The sequence below is a fragment of the Euprymna scolopes genome, chromosome 42 (assembly GCF_053919585.1).
Source record: "Euprymna scolopes isolate OS-2025 chromosome 42, ASM5391958v1, whole genome shotgun sequence".
Classification (NCBI taxonomy): Eukaryota; Metazoa; Mollusca; class Cephalopoda; order Sepiida; family Sepiolidae; genus Euprymna; species Euprymna scolopes.
In genome coordinates this window covers 6,624,454-6,643,126 of record NC_136523.1, presented here as the reverse complement: position 1 = coordinate 6,643,126, position 18,673 = coordinate 6,624,454, and the positions used below count along the sequence as shown (strand labels likewise).

Sequence of the window (18,673 nt, the reverse complement as noted above, 5' to 3'; positions counted from 1 at the left end):
TCTTAAATATTTTTTCTTTACTTATCTTAAATATTTTTTCTTTACTCATCTTAAATATTTTTTTCTTTACTTATCTAAAATAGTTTTTTCTTTACTAATCTTAAATATTTTTTCTTTACTTATCTTAAATATTTTTTTCTTTACTTATCTTACATATTTTTTCTTTACTTATCTTAAATATTTTTTCTTTACTTATCTTAAATATTTTTTTCTTTACTTATCTAAAATAGTTTTTTCTTTACTAATCTTAAATATTTTTTCTTTACTTATCTTAAATTTTTTTCTTTACTTATCTTACATATTTTTTCTTTACTTATCTTAAATATTTTTTTTACTTATCTTACATATTTTTTTCTTTACTTATGTAAAATAGTTTTTTCTTTACTTATCTTAAATATTTTTTCTTTACTTATCTTAAATATTTTTTTCTTTACTTATCTTAAATATTTTTTTCTTTACTTATCTTAAATATTTTTTCTTTACTTATCTTAAATATTTTTTCTTTACTTATCTAAAATATTTTTTCTTTACTTATCTTAAATATTTTTTTCTTTACTTATCTAAAATAGTTTTTTCTTTACTTATCTTAAATATTTTTTCTTTACTTATCTTAAATATTTTTTCTTTACTTATCTTAAATATTTTTTTCTTTACTTGTTTTAAATATTTTTTTCTTTACTTATCTTAAATATTTTTTTCTTTACTTGTCTAAAATATTTTTTCTTTACTTATATTTAATATTTTTTCTTTACTTATCTTAAATATTTTTTTCTTTACTTATCTTAAATATTTGTTTTTACTGATCTAAAATATGTTTTCTTTACTTATCTTAAATAGTTTTATCTTTACTTATCTTAAGTATTTTTTCTTTACTTATCTTAAATATTTTTTTCTTTACTTATCTTAAATATTTTTTCTTTACTTATCTTAAATATTTTTTACTTTACTTATCTGAAATATTTTTTTCTTTACTTATCTAAAATATTTTTTTCTTTACTTATCTTATATATTTTACTTTACTTATCTTAAATATTTTACTTTACTTATCTTAAATATTTTTTCCTTACTTTTCTTAAATAATTTTTTTACTTATCTTAAATATTTTTTCTTTACTTATCTTAAATATTTTTTTTTACTTATCTTAACTATTTTTTCTTTACTTATCTTAAAAATTTTTTTCTTTACGCATCTTACATATTTTTTTTCTTTACTTATCTTAAATATTATTTCTTTACTTATCTTAAATTTTTTTTCTTTACTTATCTTAAATATTTTTTTCTTTACTTATCTTAAATATTTTTTCTTTACGTATCTTAAATATTTTTTTCTTTACTTATCTTAAATATTATTTCTTTACTTATCTTAACTATTTTTTCTTTACTTATCTTAAATATTTTTTTCTTTACGCATCTTACATATTTTTTTTCTTTACTTATCTTAAATATTTTTTCTTTACTTATCTTAAATTTTTGTTCTTTACTTATCTTAAATATTTTTTTCTTTACTTATCTTAAATATTTTTTCTTTACGCATCTTACATATTTTTTTTCTTTACTTATCTTAAATATTTTTTCTTTACTTATCTTAAATATTATTTCTTTACTTATCTTAAATATTATTTCTTTACTTATCTTAAATATTATTTCTTTACGTATCTTAAATAGTTTATCTTTACTTATCTTAAATAGTTTATCTTTACTTATCTTAAATATTTTTTTTCTTTGCTTATCTTAAATATTTTTTTTCTTTACTTATCTTAAATATTTTTTCTTTACTTATCTTAAATATTTTTTCTTTACTTATCTAAAATCTTTTTTCTTTAAATATCTTAAATATTTTTTTCTTTACTTATCTTTAATATTTTTCTTTACTTATCTTAAATAATTTTTTCTTTACTTATCTTAAATATTTTTTTCTTTACTTATCTTAAATAATTTTTTCTTACTTATCTTAAATATTTTTTTTTACTTATCTTAAATATATTTTCTTTACTTATCTAAAATATTTTTTCTTTACTTATCTTAAATATTTTTTTCTTTACTTATCTTAAATATTTTTTTTCTTTACTTATCTTAAATATTTTTTCTTTACTTATCTTAAATATATGTTTCTTTACTTATCTTAAATATTTTTTTTACTTATCTTAACTATTTTTTCTTTACTTATCTTAAATATTTTTTTCTTTACTTATCTTAAATAGTTTCTTTACTTATCTTAAATATTTTTTTCTTTACTTATCTTAAATATTTTTTTCTTTACTTATCTTAAATATTTTTCTTTACTTATCTTAAATATTTTTTCTTTACTTATCTAAAATATTTTTTCTTGACTTATCTTAAATATTTTTTTCTTTACTTATCTTAAATAGTTTTTTCTTTTTTTATCTTAAATATTTTTTCTTTACTTATCTTAAATATTTTTTCTTTACTTATCTTAAATATTTTTTTCTTTACTTGTTTTAAATATTTTTTTCTTTACTTATCTTAAATATTTTTTTCTTTACTTATCTAAAATATTTTTCTTTACTTATCTTAAATATTTTTTCTTTACTTATCTAAATATTTTTTTCTTTACTTATCTTAAATATTTTTTTTTACTTATCTGAAATATTTTTTCTTTACTTATCTTAAATAGTTTTATCTTTACTTATCTTAAGTATTTTTTCTTTACTTATCTTTTATATTTTTTTCTTTACTTATCTTAAATATTTTTTCTTTACTTATCTTAAATATTTTTTTCTTTACTTATCTTAAATATTTTTTTCTTTACTTATCTTAAATATTTTTTTCTTTACGTATCGATAATATTTTACTTTGCTTATCTTAAATATTTTACTTTACTTATCTTAAATATTTTTTTCTTTACTTATCTTAATAATTTTTTCTTTACTTATCTTAAATATTTTTTTCTTTACTTATCTTAAATATTTTTTTCTTTACGTATCGATAATATTTTACTTTACTTATCTTAAATATTTTTCTTTACTTATCTTAAATATTTTTTTCTTTACTTATCTTAAATATTTTTTCTTTACTTATCTTAAATATTTTTTCTTTACTTATCTTAATATTTTTTTTCCTTACTTATCTTAAATATTTTTTTACTTACCTTAAATATTTTTTCTTTACTTATCTTAAATATTTTTTTTTACTTATCTTAAATAGTTTTTCTTTACTTATCTTAAAATTTCTTTTCTTTACGCATCTTACATATTTTTTTCTTTACTTATCTTAAATAGTTTATCTTTACTTATCTTAAATAGTTTATCTTTACTTATCTTAAATATTTTTTTTCTTTACTTATCAAAAATATTTTTTTTCTTTACTTATCTTAAATATTGTTTTTCTTTCTTATCTTAAATATTTTTTCTTTACTTATCTAAAATCTTTTTTCTTTACTTATCTTAAATATTTTTTTTCTTTACTTATCTTAAATATTTTTTCTTTACTTATCTTAAACATTTGTTTCTTTACTTATCTTAAATATTTTTTTTTACTTATCTTAACTATTTTTTCTTTACTTATCTTAAATATTTGTTTCTTTACTTATCTTAAATATTTTTTCTTTACTTATCTTAAATATTTTGTCTTTACTCATCTTAAATTTTTTTTCTTTACTTATCTTAAATATTGTTTTCTATACTTATCTTAAATATTTTTTCTTTACTTATCTTAAATTTTTTTTTTACTTATCTTAAATATTGTTTCTTTACTTATCTTAAATATTTTTTCTTTACTTATCTTAAATATTTTTTCTTTACTTATCTAAAATATTTTTTCTTGACTTATCTTAAATATTTTTTTCTTTACTTATCTAAAATAGTTTTTTCTTTATTTATCTTAAATATTTTTTCTTTACTTATCTTAAATATTTTTTCTTTACTTATCTTAAATATTTTTTTCTTTACTTGTTTTAAATATTTTTTTCTTTACTTATCTTAAATATTTTTTTCTTTACTTATCTAAAATATTTTTTCTTTACTTATCTTAAATATTTTTTCTTTACTTATCTTAAATATTTTTTTCTTTACTTATCTTAAATATTTTTTTTTACTTATCTGAAATATTTTTTCTTTACTTATCTTAAATAGTTTTATCTTTACTTATCTTAAGTATTTTTTCTTTACTTATCTTTAATATTTTTTTCTTTACTTATCTTAAATATTTTTCTTTACTTATCTTAAATATTTTTTTCTTTACTTATCTTAAATATTTTTTTCTTTACTTATCTTAAATATTTTTTCTTTACTTATCTTAAATATTTTACTTTACTTATCTTAAATATTTTACTTTACTTATCTTAAATATTTTTTTCCTTACTTATCTTAAATATTTTTTTTACTTACCTTAAATATTTTTTCTTTACTTATCTTAAATATTTTTTTTTACTTATCTTAACTATTTTTTCTTTACTTATCTTAAAAATTTTTTTTCTTTACGCCTCTTACATATTTTTTACTTATCTTAAATAGTTTATCTTTACTTATCTTAAATAGTTTATCTTTACTTATCTTAAATTTTTTTTTTCTTTACTTATCTTAAATATTTTTTCTTTACTTATCTTAAATATTTTTTTTCTTTACTTATCTTAAATATTTTTTCTTTACTTATCTAAAATCTTTTTTCTTTACTTATCTTAAATATTTTTTTCTTTACTTATCTAAAATACTTTTTCTTTACTTATCTTAAATAATTTTTCTTTACTTATCTTAAATATTTTTTTCTTTACTTATCTTAAATAATATTTTCTTTACTTATCTTTAATATTTTTTTTTACTTATCTTAAATAATATTTTCTTTACTTATCTAAAATATTTTTTTCTTTACTTATCTTAAATATTTTTTTCTTTACTTATCTTAAATATTTTTTTTCTTTACTTATCTTAAATATTTTTTCTTTACTTATCTTAAACATTTGTTTCTTTACTTATCTTAAATATTTTTTTTTACTTATCTTAACTATTTTTTCTTTACTTATCTTAAATATTTGTTTCTTTACTTATCTTAAATATTTTTTCTTTACTTATCTTAAATATTTTGTCTTTACTCATCTTAAATTTTTTTTCTTTACTTATCTTAAATATTTTTTTCTATACTTATCTTAAATATTTTTTCTTTACTTATCTTAAATATTTTTTTTTACTTATCTTAAATATTGTTTCTTTACTTATCTTAAATATTTTTTTCTTTACTCATCTAATATATTTTTCATTACTTATCTTAAATATTTTCTCTTTATTTATCTTAAATATTTTTCATTACTTATCTTAAATATTTTTTCTTTACTTATCTTAAATATTTTTTCTTTACTTATCTTAAATATGTTTTCTTTACTTATCTTAAATATTTTTTCTTTACTTATCTTAAATATTTTTTCTTTACTTATCTTAAATATTGTATCTTACTGATCTTAAATATTGTTTCTTTACTTATCTTAAATATTTTTTCTATACTTATCTTAAATTATTTTTCTATACTTATCTTAAATATTTTTCTTTACTTATCTTAAATATTTTTCTTTACTTATCTTAAATATTTTTCTTTACTTCTCTTAAATATTTTTGTTTACTTATCTTAAATATTTTTTCTTTATTATCTTAAATATTTTTTTCTTTACTTATCTTAATTTTTTTTTCTTTACTTATCTTAAATTTTTTTTCTTTACTGATCTTAAATATTTTTTCTTTACTTATCTGAAATATTTTTTCTTTACTTATCTTAAATATTTTTTTCTTTACTTATCTTAAATATTTTTTCTTTACTTATCTTAAATATTTTTCTTTACTGATCTTAAATATTTTTTCTTTACTTATCTTAAATATTTTTTCTGTACTTATCTTAAATTATTTTTCTTTACTTATCTTAAATATTTTTTCTTTACTCATCTTAAATATTTTTTCTTTACTTATGTAAAATAGTTTTATCTTTACTTATCTTAAATATTTTTTCTTTACTTATCTAAAATATTTTTTCTTGACTTATCTTAAATATTTTTTTCTTTACACATCTAAAATAGTTTTTTCTTTATTTATCTTAAATATTTTTTCTTTACTTATCTTAAATATTTTTTTCTTTACTTATCTTAAATATTTTTTTTTACTTATCTGAAATATTTTTTCTTTACTTATCTTAAATAGTTTTATCTTTACTTATCTTAAGTATTTTTTCTTTACTTATCTTTAATATTTTTTTCTTTACTTATCTTAAATATTTTTTCTTTACTTATCTTAAATATTTTTTTCTTTACTTATCTTAAATATTTTACTTTACTTATCTTAAATATTTTACTTTACTTATCTTAAATATTTTTTTCCTTACTTATCTTAAATATTTTTTTTACTTACCTTAAATATTTTTTCTTTACTTATCTTAAATATTTTTTTTTACTTATCTTAACTATTTTTTCTTTACTTATCTTAAAAAATTTTTTTCTTTACGCCTCTTACATATTTTTTTTCTTTACTTATCTTAAATAGTTTATCTTTACTTATCTTAAATAGTTTATCTTTACTTATCTTAAATTTTTTTTTCTTTACTTATCTTAAATATTTTTTTCTTTACTTATCTTAAATATTTTTTTTCTTTACTTATCTTAAATATTTTTTCTTTACTTATCTAAAATCTTTTTTCTTTACTTATCTTAAATATTTTTTTCTTTACTTATCTAAAATACTTTTTCTTTACTTATCTTAAATAATTTTTCTTTACTTATCTTAAATATTTTTTTCTTTACTTATCTTAAATAATATTTTCTTTACTTATCTTTAATATTTTTTTTTACTTATCTTAAATATATTTTCTTTACTTATCTAAAATATTTTTTTCTTTACTTATCTTAAATATTTTTTTCTTTACTTATCTTAAATATTTTTTTTCTTTACTTATCTTAAATATTTTTTCTTTACTTATCTTAAACATTTGTTTCTTTACTTATCTTAAATATTTTTTTTTACTTATCTTAACTATTTTTTCTTTACTTATCTTAAATATTTGTTTCTTTACTTATCTTAAATATTTTTTCTTTACTTATCTTAAATATTTTGTCTTTACTCATCTTAAATTTTTTTTCTTTACTTATCTTAAATATTTTTTTCTATACTTATCTTAAATATTTTTTCTTTACTTATCTTAAATATTTTTTTTACTTATCTTAAATATTGTTTCTTTACTTATCTTAAATATTTTTTTCTTTACTCATCTAATATATTTATCATTACTTATCTTAAATATTTTCTCTTTATTTATCTTAAATATTTTTCATTACTTATCTTAAATATTTTTTCTTTACTTATCTTAAATATTTTTTCTTTACTTATCTTAAATATGTTTTCTTTACTTATCTTAAATATTTTTTCTTTACTTATCTTAAATATTTTTTCTTTACTTATCTTAAATATTGTATCTTACTGATCTTAAATATTGTTTCTTTACTTATCTTAAATATTTTTTCTATACTTATCTTAAATTATTTTTCTATACTTATCTTAAATATTTTTCTTTACTTATCTTAAATATTTTTCTTTACTTATCTTAAATATTTTTCTTTACTTCTCTTAAATATTTTTGTTTACTTATCTTAAATATTTTTTCTTTATTATCTTAAATATTTTTTTCTTTACTTATCTTAATTTTTTTTTCTTTACTTATCTTAAATTTTTTTTCTTTACTGATCTTAAATATTTTTTTCTTTACTTATCTGAAATATTTTTTCTTTACTTATGTAAAATAGTTTTATCTTTACTTATCTTAAATATTTTGTCTTTACTTATCTTAAATATTTTTTCTTTATTTATCTTAAATATTTTTTTCTTTACTTATCTTAAATATGTTTTTCTTTACTTATCTTAAATTTTTTTTCTTTACTTATCTTAAATATTTTTTCTTTACTTATCTTAAATATTTTTTTCTTTACTTATCTTAAATATGTTTTTCTTTACTTATCTTAAATATTTTTTCTTTACTTATCTTAAATATTTTTTTCTTTACTTGTCTTAATTTTTTTTTTCTTTACTTATCTTAAATATTTTTTCTTTACTTATCTTAAATATTTTTTCTTTACTAATCTTAAATATTTTTTCTTACTTATACTAAATATTTTTTTCTTTTCTTATCTTGAATATTTTTTCTTTACTTATCTTAAATATTTTTTTTCTTTACTTATCTTAAATATTTTCTTAAATAGTTTATGCTCTTAAAAAAGTTTTTTTTTAAAGTTTTATCAGACCATTTTAAAATATCTCCAATCAGCAACTGAGTTTAGACTCGGAACTCTAAACCCCACCCCGTATATCCCTTCAATTGACTCGTGTCGTGTTTCACCCTTCAGACGCCTTATTTCCACCCAGGTACACCTGGTTGCTTACAAGTACCCGGCTACCCTTAATTCAATACTTACCTTTCTGGCAGAGCTTGCAATTAGGGAGCGAGTTTCAGGAAAGAAGACGAAAAGAAAAAAAAAACACAAAGCGTGTATTTAAAAAAAAAAAAACCCAAAACCGCAAAGGTTTGGATAGACGCATTATTTCTCTCTTGTCTCATAGATCATCTGAACAGGATTAGATTTGAACCGGCTCTCTCGCCCGCACCCTCACGGTGATGGACGCGCGTGTGTGCGTCTCTCGCTGGGTGTGGTTTGAGATGGCAAAACGAATGAAAAGTTGACAATCTTCGGCTATTGCCGATTCTACACACATAGACTTCTGTACGTATTATTTGGATTCTTCGGACTACTATTCTCACCTTGAATATTATATTCGCTATATAAGCCTTGGGCGTCTTCAGGTTTATCTTGTCGAACTCGGGAATCTTTTTGTCTAACTCAGGAATCTGCATGAAATTGCGAACAGAACCCTTTATTTAATTCACGGGGTTAGCATGATCGAGTAAAAGTCCTATGTACTTCGCAATTGTATTTTGAGTGCTTGCTTAGGACCATGACTGACGGAACAAGAATATGCTACCCCCATGGAGTAAATAAAGGAATCTGTTCGAAATTACGCCTAAATTCTCGAGTTAGACAGAAACATTTCTGAGTTCGTCAAAATACACATGAAGAAGGTCGGAGGTTACATCGACCGAAACGTCACTTAAGATGAGAACAGTAGTTCGAAGAATCCAAATATGTATAAAATATTATTTACAATCTTTGGCTGTAAAAAAGTTATGCCTATGTATACAGCAAATACATTACGGACATGTAGGACGGTTATCGTAACCCCCCCCCCAATAAGCATATAAAAGCAAAAAAAACCAAAAACAAAAACAAAAAAAAACCCCAGGAAACAAAAAAACAAAAACAAAACAAAACAAACGAAAAAAAACTTCGAGATACAGTCAAGTTTTGCCTAAAAGTTGTTTTATTAGTAATATTAATGCTGTATTGCCGGGGATATATGTAAACGAGTGTATATCATATATATGTACGTGTCTAAATTTGTGTATTGTTTAGATGTATAACATGTTCTTCTAACGAATGTGTGTATATATACATGTCACAGACATCTATATGACGTGTGTATGTACCTGGGTTTGTCTATGAACGTCTGGCTTTGTGATCATCTAATTACGAGTTCGTTGTGTGTGTGTGTGTGTGTGTGTGTGTGTGTGTGTGTGTGTGTGTGTGTACATTTGATTACAGTTCATGACGAGACAAGAATATACATAAATACCTTTTCAACATAAAGAACAAATAACAATTATTTGGGGGTTCAACATCTGGCCAATCGGGAACATGTCTGGTTAATCTTTTATCTTTTTGACTGAAATTCTTCCCAAGAGAATGACAGAGCCACGGTTTTTATTTTCGGCAACTTTTTATTCCAGAATGGTTTCCACTTTTGGAAAGTTGCAACGCTGATTCAGATTATCTCCATATCTGTCCCCCTCTTGGGGCCATCTTAAATCTAATGACCGTCTCTGTCCCTTTCTCGACTCCAACTAACTGTCTCGTCTTAATTCCGAACTCTGCTTTTATGTATGTAACTGTTCCTTTGTGCTTACGTCACTTGACTACACAAAGACTCGGCACATGACCTTCGGCCATGTTTTCTCGCCAAATGTATTGTTTTTATCGCTAGATTTGAAACCCCATTCTGTTTATGTCCACCGCATTCTTTTCCTGTTATTGTTTCTAAGTTAAACAAAATATTTTTTATAAACATTATTTTGTTTCAAACATTCCGTCTGCATACCTTTTTTCTACAGGATAAAAAAATATTATTTATTATCTAACATTAACACACAAGTAAAGAAGTCGACCACAGACGAGGAAGTCCTCAAGGCTCCTTTTCCATTTAATACTATATTGAGGCCTAAGCGAGGGAAACACTCCTTTTATTGTATTAAACTCATCTTTGACACTTACCCACTGAGTATGTAGCAAGACGTCATCAGGTATATTTTTATTTTACATTTATAATATGACTTGGCAGTGGATTGAACCCTGGTCTCCAAGCAAACACTCCAGTAAAGCTAAGTACACAATTTTCTGTCTTGTTGTTAAATTTTTTAGTTTGTAAAAAAATCTGTCAAAAGCCGCCAGGTTCAAAAAATACGTTGACAATCTGAACACCTAGGCAATATAAAAAATGATGAGCAACAATGAATTCATGAATACCTTGAGGGAGAGATAGATGGGGAGCCATAGCCGCCAATGCTTGTAACAGGCAAGACCCAACTTGATGATGATGATGATGATGATGATGATGATGATGATGATGATGATGATGATGATGATGGTGATGATGAACTTGCATAGTTTTTGAGTTTTGGGACTGCTTTAAAGTGTTTTGTTGTTTTTCGATTTTGCATCATTGCTTGTAAAAAACAATCTATACTGTTTGATTTTCTTACATGATGTAAAGATTCGATATCGTATGTTTGATAAGTGAATTATACAAAAAATTAAAGAGAAATAAACAATAACTGTCACGAACTCTCCTATTAAATAATAAAATCCTTGCAATCTTCTCATAGCGTTGTTCATACTTCAACTAACAAAAACATTGACTCTTTTCTCGCTTGTTCTTATATAACAGAACCGCCGATGCGGGTTAGCAGCAGCATCGCATGACACGTCTGCAAATGATCCAACCAATGCGATGTGATGTGACAGAAAGAAAAGAAATAGAAAAAGCGGAGAGAGAAAAATGCACCACGTGGTCAGGACCAGAACAAGTAGGTGCCAGTATAAAATGAACGTATGGCCCGTGGCGGCGAGAGACTTTGAAGCCCGTGTTGAGGCGGCAGGGTTTTCAAAAGTACATGGAAAACGAAATCCAATAAGGCGCTTTTAAAACAAGATGCAATGCGTTGATTTGGAAAGTATGATGAATGCATGCATTCCCTTTTAACTGAAAAAAGCTAACTCAAATTTCTATCCTTTTCTTCCTTCCTTTCTTAGCGAGACTTTCAACTACAACGTGTTGAACCCGTTAAAATATAACGACACTGTTAGGACGACAGATCATCAAAGAGAAATAATTCTCTTTTCTGTAAAGGCAAAGTTGCCTCTCCTGCTTCAATTCTGAGATAACAGTTATCACGTTTTCATGCGACAACAAGACGAGACCACGAGCCAGGAGCCATCTTGGGACAGAGTAGCGACACTGCATGTCATGCGTAGACAATCGGGCTAAAACTAAATTATACGGATAGACTTAAGAACCTTTTCTGACTTACAAATAAGACTTAGTTCCTTCAGTAAGTCATAACAGACCGCGTTGAAGAAAGTTCACGATAACGTTACGCTTTGCGCTTTCTTTCATGGTGACCCCTTAGTAAAACATAAGCCTACCCCTCTTGCTGTATGAATCAGATACATATTAGTAGTATTACCGTGGTTGTAGTAGGTTCACATTGTGTGTTAACTTGCCACTAAGATACCCTCGTTTCTACGTCGTAAATAACTGCCATGTTTATAGGCATCGACCTTTTTTCGCTCGTTCATGCGTGCGCTGATCGGCTTGTTAGGTCGGGTGAAGAAAGGAGCGAGTGTTTTTTCTTTATCGATTAGCGAACTTAACGAGTTCATTTCAGTGTGTTGAAAAGCTGTCCCCTTTTTAGGGATCGGTTGGTTATGACTCAGGTTTAAATCGCATTTTCATTGCTATACCTGCACCGTGAGTGAACGCATCGGACCTACATATGTTCATTCTTGTTATCGTTTCGAATTTTCAAAGTCATACCTAAACAGCATTTAAGCGATTGTTGTGGTTAATACACCCTCACCGAGAATCCTTTATTCAAAGTAACATTCACAGGTTACATGAATTAGAAAAAAAAACGCATGAAATATTGCCAAGGCTGCTGCAAAGTATCGGATATTTATATATATAATATCATCACTCGTCAATGAATAGCGTATTGTTGCTTCATTTGGGCTGGTGCATCTACAACTAGTCTTTCTCTTTTTGGTAGAGTTTAAGAAAGAGTCTCCAATCTAATAGGTCCCGCACCATCAACCAATCTCAATCCGCTGTCCCCTCGCCATAATCTTACATCCCTATGTTAGTTTTGCATGTATTTTAATGGTCTATGATCAGATGAACTTGTAGTACTTGTACCCCCTCGACGTACATATTCTCCACTGATCTGTCTGGTAGCACAAAGATCAGAGAGAGAAAGAGATAGATAGATAGAGAGATAGTGTGTGTGTGTGAGAGATAGATAGATAGATAGATAGATAGATAGATAGTGTGTGTGGGGGGGAGAGAGAAAGAGATAGATAGATATATATAGTGTGTGTGTGTGTGAGAGAGAGAGAGAAAGAGATAAATAGATAGATATATAGTGTGTGTGTGTAAGAGAGAGAGAGAGAGAAATAGATAGAGAGATAGATAGATAGTGTGTGTGTGTGCGCGCGTGTGTGTGTATGTGAGATAGATAGATAGTGTGTGTGTAAGAGAGAGAGAGAGAGAAATAGATAGATAGATAGTGTGCGTGTGTGTGAGAGAGAGAGAAAGGGATAGATAGATAGATAGATAGATAGTGTGTATGTGTGTGTGTGTATGTGTGAGAGAGATAGAGAGAGAGAGATTATGCTCTAATAACTTCTTTACTCGAATCGCTGACTTTGGAATTACCTCTATGCTTCATGTTTCCCTGTACCAAAATTCAGAAGTTTAAATGTAAAGTGAACAATCATCTCGCTACACAACTTTCCACTTCCGATGCACTTAATTCACAATAGCCTTTATGCTTCTGTGGCAATCTATGGTTTTCTGAGGGTGAACGTAAGTAAAATTTCTTTTCAAAGAGCCGACAAAATAAATTTGATTCTGACTAGCCAATTACCATTTGTTAGCCTTCTATCATGTTATATAATATATAAAATTACATTGTTGAACTTAAAAAATTAAACAAAACTGAACTTGAGCTGAAAATTAAATTTTGTTTTATAGATATACAATTTTGATTTGTTATTGTCGTACTACATTATTTAACATGTAAAGTTATAATGTTTGATTTTACAAAATAAGACCTAGATAGCATTTAACCTGAAAAAAAAAACAAGCTTTACTTCTGGCCAGCCAATTCTTATGTGTTATTGGTAATATAACATATTTCGGTACAATTAACTTCCTAAATTACTTAGTCCGGTTCAAAGGACTTATAATATGAAAAGTAAGAGAAGGTATAACTCGTATTTCAAGTTGAAGAATAAGGTAGAAGTTGTCTACATTTTTCTGTATAAGTTTTAAAATATTTTCAAATTATATTGTTGTACCGTGGTATTGACAATGGAATGTGAGCAGATGAGCTCATATAACTTGTGCCCCCTCGACTTACATAATCTCTACTTATCTGGAAGCACCAAATTCAGAGAGAGAGAGAATTATAGATAGACAGACAGACAGACAGACAGATAGATAGATAGATAGATAGAGAGTTTTACCGTTTTAAGACCTTTAATAACAGCAATAAGAACTTCAAATAGAACATAATACATCCCACGGTATTTTTTAGGAGGCAATGAAACAACTCGATTTCTAATACATAGAAAAATACATTATTTCAGTGGAACACTATATAACCGACCTCCGATAAAATACCGAGTCAATGTTATCTGTAAATAAGATATCTTCGACCACCGATTGCCATGACAAATAACACCCTACTTATAAGATCATTGTTCAAACCCATCGGCTTAACATTCACATACAACATAAATTGGAACAAATATATTGAAGACATTGCCAAGACTGCTGCTAAAAAGATGGGTTCCCTCTATTAGAAAATTGCACAACACCCTCTTTCTCTAGAAATCCATTATTCGCCCATGCATGGATTATTGATGCCACATTTGTCACTATTCCCCCTTTTGAAAGGGTCGAAAAAAAGAATCTACAATCTAAATAGACTCCGCCCTATCAACCAAACTTTAACCACTGCCTCCTCGTCGCAATTTTTCATCCCTAAGCTTATTTTATGAGTACTTTACTTGAATATGTTTTTATGAACTCGCTACACTTCTCTCTACGTAAATATATCCGACAAACTAGTCAGTCAGCAAAATCACACCCCTTCACTGTCAAGGTCATCAGATGTCGGAGTGTTTTATCCTCTAATAACTTTTTTCCTCGAATCTTGTTTCCCTGTACCAAAATTCAGAAATTTAAATGTAATGTGAATCATCTCGCTATACAACTTTGAACGTAGGATGCCCCTAATTCACAATAGCCTTTATACTTCTGTGGCAATCTATGATGTTCTGAAGGTGAACGTAAGTAAAATTTCTTTTCAAAAAGCCGACAAATTGTATTTGATTCTGGCTAGCCAATTATCATTAATTAGTGTTCTACTATATTATATAACATTGTCGAATTTTAAAAATTAAACCAAAGAGCATTTCAGCTGAAAAATTATTTTTTTTTATAGATATACAATTTTGATTTGTTATTGTTGTGCCATGTTATTTAATATATAAAGTTATATTGTTTGCTTTTCAAAATTAGACCTAGATAACATCTAAGCTGAAAAAACAAACCTCACTCCTGGCTAGCCAATTCTTATTTGTTATTGTTATACCATGTTATTGGCAATATAACCTATTTCGCTACAATTTACTTCCTAAATTTCAGATGACTAATAATATGAAAAGTGTGTGGAAGCATTACTCGTATTTCAAATTGAAGAATATGGTAGAAGTTGTTTACCTTAAATGTATTTCTTTTTCAACGTAAGTTAAAAATATTTTCGGTTTTTATTGTTGTACCGTGACATTGACAATAAAGATTATTGTGAAACATCTTGGTTGCTGTACCAACCATTAGACTCTCCCTCTCTAACAGAGCCCCCAGAATATCATGTCAGAATAGCATGTCCTTTGGTCTACCACACGTTTGAAATAGCATTTTCTTTGGTCTGTCAGACTTACGCTCAGGGGTAGATTTCCTGTGATCTGTCACGCTTACGATTTGACTATTATTGACTAATACGGTATCACTGGTAGAATACTTAACATAATTAAATCCTTCTTAGATAAGAGAAAAATCCAGGTTGTCCTCGACGGTCGTACATCTAAACAGTGTGATATAAATGCGGTAGTGCCTCAGGAGTCTATCCTTGGACCTCTATTGTTCCTAATGTTTATTAATGACCTCCCCGACAAAACTGCCTCTGAGATGGGTATATATGCTGATGACACCACACTCTATAACAGGCATGACAGGAAAACAAATGAACACATAACTAATAAAATGGCAAAAATACTAGAGGATGATCATCAATCTGTAGTGGAATGGGGACATAAATAGATGGTCACATTCAATGCTGCCAAGACTAAACTGGTTTCCTTCAATAATTACAAGAAACATTCTCTGCCACCAATAGCAATGGCCAGTGACTCCCTGTCTGAGAGTACATCTTTCAAACTGCTTGGCCTAACGTTCACAGGAAACATGAGTTGGAACAATTATATTGAAAACATTGCCAGGGCCGCTGCGAAAAAGGTAGGCTCTCTCTACCGCGCTAGAAAACTACTGGCACCTGAAAGTATCCTGTAGCTTTATAAGGCCACCATTCGCCCATGTATGGAGTATTTTTGTCACATTTGGGCTGGTACATCTGCTGCTAGTCTCTCGCTCCTAGACAAGGTTCAAAAGAGAGCTGCCAATCTGATAGGCTCTGAACTGGCATCTAAACTTCAGCCTCTGTTCCATCGACGAAATGTTGCATCCCTCTGCCTGTTCTACAAGTATTTTAATGGTGAATGCTCTGACGAACTGCAGACACTTGTGCCCCCCGCGACGTAGACACCCTCTACAAACCCGACAGGCAGCTAAATCCCACCCCCACACAGTAGAGATCCCTAGATGTAAAAGATCTTTTTACTCCAGTAGTTTCTTCCCCAGAACCGCTAGACTCTGGAATTCCATTCCAGGTCCCTGCTTCCCTAACTGTACTGACATGCAGAAGTTCAAGTGTAACGTGAACCGACATCTTGCTGCCCAAATCCCAACATAGTGCCCCAGTAGTTGCTGCCCCTGATAGTAGCCCCCTACAATGGCAAGTGGCAATGTGCCTTGTTTGGGGTGAAAATGTAATAAAAAAAAATTCCTTTAGTTTGTCACGTTTCCGCTTTTGGTCTGCCACACTTTCTCTTGAAATAGCATTTCTTCTAGTCTGTCAGGCTTAGTCTTCAAATATCAGTTCACTTTGGTTTGTCCTTCTCTCACTTATAATAGAAAGGTATTCACATCTCTAACCGCGCAGATCAGGTGGGCGTTTCTAAATAATAGCATATTTGTTTAGCACACGCTCCATTGGTTTTTGCATTTGAGATTCCTTTGTCTAAAGACTGAGCCTCACCCTATTGTTCTGTTTCTCTTCCCCCACACCCGAAGAGGTAAATCACCCCTTTATCACTGTAAGACGCACACTTCCGTCGCTCGGTGCGACATCAAACGTGAAAGGCTGACACAGAATATCTTTCCATAACTTTTACCTACTAGCGACTGTTGTTTTTATTTCTATCGCTAGCCAAATCGCTCAAATGACAGATCGAATCATTGATCACAAAACGCAGCCTACTTAAGTACATTTATTCATTTAACCACGCTTTAGTTTGAAACAAAGGTCCTAAACCTATGATCCGTGATCAAAATCCGGCCCGCAGAGACATTTTAAGAAAATGTCAGATTTTAGCAACGAGAACCCGTGTCATTATGGCAGAAAAAAATGTGTTTGCTGGCCAACTCCTCACAAACGTTGTCCCTCCACCTATAAAACTGGTCCCTATCACAGTAGCCAAATACGCTTCAGTGTTTTCTTAGAATGAATAAATTCAAAATAAGCAAAGGATTAAATAATAATAAAAAAAATCGTCCCTTCATGACCGAAATATGTGAAATCGAAAATTCGAACGGTAGTCCCCACCCACAGGAATACCCCCCCCATTACATTTTTTAATAATTCTATTTATTTTTGTTTTATTAGTTTTCTTTTCAGATAATACTTAGCCTTTAACAATTTGTATAACTATCTTTACTATTATATAAAAATACATTTATGTTTGTCTGTGTAAGTTAGTTCCCTATTGATTCCGAAATAGCTTGGCCGATATTTATGAAATTTCATACAAATGCACTTGATGTATCCATCAATGTTCTGAGATAGGTTTTGTTTCGGAATGCCTTTGATAAGTATCGATAATCCGATAAAAAAAGAAACAGGCGAGTTTGACCAACATTAACACTTTATACAGCCCAACATCACAAGTGCATTTGGGAAGTTTCATTACCACACAAGCAGTAAGGTTAGACATATAAAATAAACAGAAGGTTCTTTGATATGACAGGGACACGTTCAAAATGAATGTTTCTGTTTAAAGCACAATTGCACCGTGATACTTGACTTTTTTCATTTTAAATTTTAATTAAAGCCATTATCACCGAACAAGCAATAAGGCCATACGTATAAAATCAACAGTAGATTCGTTGATATTACAGCAGCGCGTTCGAAATGAATGTTTCTGTTTGGATCACAATTAAAGCATGATACTTGCCTTTTAATACTTTTGTATAAAAACGGCATAATCACGTTGATACAACGGTTCCCGTCAGATCACCGAAGTTAAGCAATGTTGAGCCTGGTCATTACTAAAACGGGTGACCAATTTGGGAATACCAGGTGCTGTATGTAGGAGGACGTCGACACCTCCCTGCAAAAAGTTGCAAAAACCTAACGTCGCCATCTCCCCTTACGGGGATATACATGCGACTGGGGACCGCTTGTGAATTTCATACTCCCATGAAACTCCCTCTTTCGGAGGAAGCGGGTTTAAACCCTGAATAGGGTTTGTGTTGACTACACACACACACACTTGACTTTTACATTTTAAGCTTTAATTCAAGCCATTATAATTTTTTTGTTGCTATTTTTTAAAATTTAAGCCATTATATATAAAACTATTTTGTTAAAATGAGTAGTAGATTCTCTACAGTGCAATGTATAGTGAGGAGGTACGTGCAGTTTCCTCCCGGAATAGAGCAAGGTAATCGATTTGATTTAAAACTAATCAATTTCACCGATTTCGGTGGCAATAAACACAGGAATGAAAAATATTCGTTGATCATCGTTCAATCCCGAGCAACGTCGGGTTTCCCTGTTAGTAAATAATAGTAAAGGTTAAATCATTATGATAGCTAAATCAAAAGTCGGAAATTTCGAACTGG

General features: G+C 27.0%; 1 pseudogene; it reads left to right on the top strand.

The window, feature by feature from the left end:
• The first annotated feature begins 18,021 nt into the window (after positions 1-18,021).
• LOC145267236 (5S ribosomal RNA) lies at positions 18,022-18,140 on the top strand (annotated as a pseudogene).
• Positions 18,141-18,673: the final 533 nt, after the last annotated feature.